Source organism: Bos mutus, chromosome 24, assembly GCF_027580195.1.
Source record: "Bos mutus isolate GX-2022 chromosome 24, NWIPB_WYAK_1.1, whole genome shotgun sequence".
Lineage (NCBI taxonomy): Eukaryota > Metazoa > Chordata > Mammalia > Artiodactyla > Bovidae > Bos > Bos mutus.
In genome coordinates, this window is record NC_091640.1 from 21910498 (window position 1) to 21914447 (window position 3950).

Consider the following 3950-nt stretch of genomic DNA (forward strand, 5'->3'; position numbering starts at 1 on the left):
CTTAAAAGTAAGTAATCCAGTTGATTGGGTTTCCTTTTGGTTTCAGGCAAAAATTCCATGGTTTAATACTGCATATTTCAACAATAATAAATACATATTTGAAAACTATCTGTTGATTAGAATATAAACTTTCATAATTGTGCTGCTGCTGCTACTGCTGCTAAGTCACTTCAGTTGTGTCTGACTCTGTGCGACCCTATAGACAGCAGCCCACCAGGCTCCCCTGTCCCTGGGATTCTCCAGGCAAGAACACTGGAGTGGATTGCCATTTCCTTCTCCAGTGTATGAAAGTGAAAAGTGAAAGTGAAGTCGCTTAGTCGTGTCCAACTCTTTGCTAACCAGTTTATTGAAAAGTACTAAGAATAATATAGTAATACCACCCATTATCCAGTACTTACTATATGCCAAAGTCTTGTATGTTTCGTTTTTTTTTTTTTTTAATGTAATATTGTTTGCTTTTGAACTGTGGTGTTGGAGAAGACTCTTGAGAGTCCCTTGGACTGCAAGGAGATCCAACCAGTCTATCCTAAAGGAGATCAGTCCTGGGTGTTCATTGGAAGGACTGATGCTGAAGCTGAAACCCCAATACTTTAGCCACCTCATGTGAAGAGTTGACTCGTTGGAAAAGACCCTGATGCTGGGAGGAATTGGGGGCAGGAGGAGAAGGGGACGACAGAGGATGAGATGGCTGGATGGTATCACTGACTCGATGGACATGAGTTTGAGTGAACTCTGGGAGTTGGTGATGGACAGGGAGGCCTGGCATGCTGTGATTCATGCGGTTGCAAAGAGTCAGACACAACTCAGTGACTGAACTGAATTGATTGTTTATTTAACTTCAAAAACATTTCAGCATTCTAAACAAACCAAAAAAATAAAAATAAACAGAACATTGCAGATCGTGTTTAGTGCAGAAGGTTCTTGAACTTTGACTGGTGCAGTGGCTCTTGGCTTTGCTGACAAGGAAGAGTTCTATGGTTTGTTTTTTAAAAAACAAAACAGTTTAAAACTACCGCACTTCAACTAAAAAGGATCCGGTACACTTCTCATGCCAGCTGACCCCATCCCCCCTTTTCCACAGCCAAGAATGGCAGCGGGATGCTATGTCGCTATATACAAGCAACAAGACAACCCGAAGCTGGATGGATGCCCACTGCCGTGTCCACAGGCCCAGCCCCGCAGCGCATGCCCCGAGCTACGGCCCCTCCAGAAGGCATTGCCCCCACAGCCTCCACGCCAAGCAAGGAGCGTCAGGAGTGTGTCTCAGTTGCTTTGTTCTTTTTACAAACTATAGATATGTACAGATGAGAACTCGGGACTTCTAGCCAATGACCATAGAATTAACACACCACCTTACAGATTTAAAAAATGCCAGAAACATCTTTAAAAGCCTTGTCACACCAACAGCAAAGTGCACAGAGTGAGGAGAACACGAGACCCTTTTCGTTTTAAAAATGTTTGGAAATATGTACAGCTTTGATACAGTTTCTGGGTGCTCCAGACACCCATGGCCACTTTCTGTAAACCACTGACAATTGCTGGAGTGCTTTGAGAGACTGCCATATGATCATGATCCAATTGGGTAATTAAACCTAATGAGGGCAACAGACACATCTCGAGTGAGAGGTGTGTCAGTCACGGCACTCCCTATGCTAAGGTATTCACAAGGAGACAAATCAACAGTTTTTTTTAATTCATCCTCCTCCTCCCCTCCTCTTCCTCCTCATCCTCTTTGTCTTCCTCTTCCACCTTTTTCCCGGCAACTTTAGCAGGACCCTTGGTGCCATCAAACTTCCCTCTCGACTTATGGTCTGCAACATCCTTCTCATACTTCTTCAGCTTCGCTGCCTTATTGATGTATGGCTGCTTCTCACTGTCACTTAAGTTATTCCACATCTCGCCCAGCTTCTTTGCCACATCTCTGATAGAGATGCCAGGGTGTGTAGACTTGATCTTGGGGTGGAATTCAGAGCAGAATAGGAGACATCCAGACGGTAGTCTCTTGGGGGCCTTCGGGTCCTTCTTCTTGCCTCCCCTAGCTGGTCCATAATCCTTCATTTCCTGATCATAGTGCATTTTATACACCTTTGCCATTTCATCGAATTTAGACTTCTCTTTCCTGGACATGGTCTTCCACCTCTCAGAGCATTTCTTGGAAAATTCAGCAAAATTGACAGGGACTTCTGAGTTTTTCTTCTTATGTTCCTCTCTGCACATCTGCACAAAAAAGGCATAAGCACACATCTTGCCCTTTGGTTTCTTGGGATCACTTATAGCCATCTTGACTGTATTGTTTGCCAGTCTGGGCAGTGCAGGGCAGGGCAGGATGTGTGGCTCAGTACTCCACAGCCTCGCGCTAGCTGCCTCCATGAGAGCCCAAAGTTTTGCATGTTTCTTAATCTGATCTCGGCATCTAATCTTGGCATTAACTTGGACTACAAGAGATGTGTAGTATTAGACAATTTCACAGATCAAGAAAGTCAGAGAGGTTAAACAAATTGTTTAAGGTCCCACAGGAAGTGAGTGGCAGAACAGGCTTGAACATACAGCTGTCTTACTGAGCCACTTTACTCCAAAGCTTGGGCTCTTAACCTCCATGGAACTCCAGACTGCCTTTTATAACTGGCTTCTCCTCTGTCTTTTTCTTATGCCTTGTGGTCAAGCCCCATTCTCTGAATGATTCTGCGTAGGAAAACGAATTGTGAAGAAATGAATTATTATGTGAAAGACCCTGATGCTGGGAAAGATTGAAGGCAGGAAGAGAAGGGGATGACAGAGGATGAGATGATTGGATGGCATCACCGACACAATGGACATGAGTTTGAGTAAACTCCGGGAGTTGGTGATGGACAGGGAGGCCTGGTGTGCTGCTGTCCATGGAGTCGCAAAGAGTCAGACATGACTGAGCGACTGAGCTGATTATGTGTTCTCATATGCAAATCAAAAGGACTGTTTCAGCAGGAGGGAAAATGTACTGGCAAGGAGCAAAGCCGTGCCACATCTCTGAGCTGATGGGTACAAAGGCCACACCATCTTTAACATTACTGTTGAAGACAAAGGTACTCAACAGTGTGGAAAGTCCGCTGTGAGTCATTTCCCTTTGTTAAGGCCAGAATGTAGTAATGGGAAGGGTACTTTTCACACTCAGTAGAAAATAAAATCAAAGAATGGGAAGGCTTGCTGGTAATAACTGAAGAGAGATGATCTGGCCACATGAGCCTGTGATGGAGACGGATTCTGATCTCTCGATGGAGACACATTTAAAGTCGACAGCCATCTAGACTGTGGTGCGTGTGCTATGTGCTTTTTTCCCTGGGCAAAGGGTCCAGCAGCACTGTCAAATTCTCTATGGTTTCATAATCAGAATACTGTGAAGAGTTAGCTCATCTAAATTTAGCCTTACCAAAGTGATTTTTAAAAAGATGGAGTTGAACATACTTTCTGGGGATGTGATTATGTATGATTTTACATTCACCACTCCAGATAAAGAGCTAAATTAGGCAATATTGCCTAACGTTTAAGAGCAGTAAGTTTTGGAAATCAGTGGGTTTGAGTCATTACCACTGTCCTAGACATTTTTAACTTCTTAGGCTCAACTTCCTCATCTGTAAAGTGGGAATAGTAATATATGTATTTAAAAGTGATATATATATATGTGTGTGTGTGGATATATATATATATATATATATATATATATATATCAGTGAGTTGTTATGGGTATTACATGAGGAAATTTGGATTATCTATGCAAAGAAAAGTATAAATTATCTAAATGGAGCAAACAGGTTCTATATAGGTTAATAGATATTCAGTAAATGATTATAGTCAGAGCCCCACAGCTTTTATTTTAAAACTTAAAACAGTTTAGTGAATCTAGGAGAAGGCAATGGCAACCCACTCCAGTACTCTTGCCTGGAAAATCCCATGGACGGAGGAGCCTGGTAGGCTGC

At 42.9% G+C, this 3950-nt stretch overlaps 1 pseudogene; it reads right to left on the reverse strand.

Moving 5' to 3' along the window:
- Nucleotides 1-1567: 1567 nt before the first annotated feature.
- On the reverse strand, nt 1568-2280 carry LOC102275948 (high mobility group protein B3 pseudogene; annotated as a pseudogene).
- Nucleotides 2281-3950: the final 1670 nt, after the last annotated feature.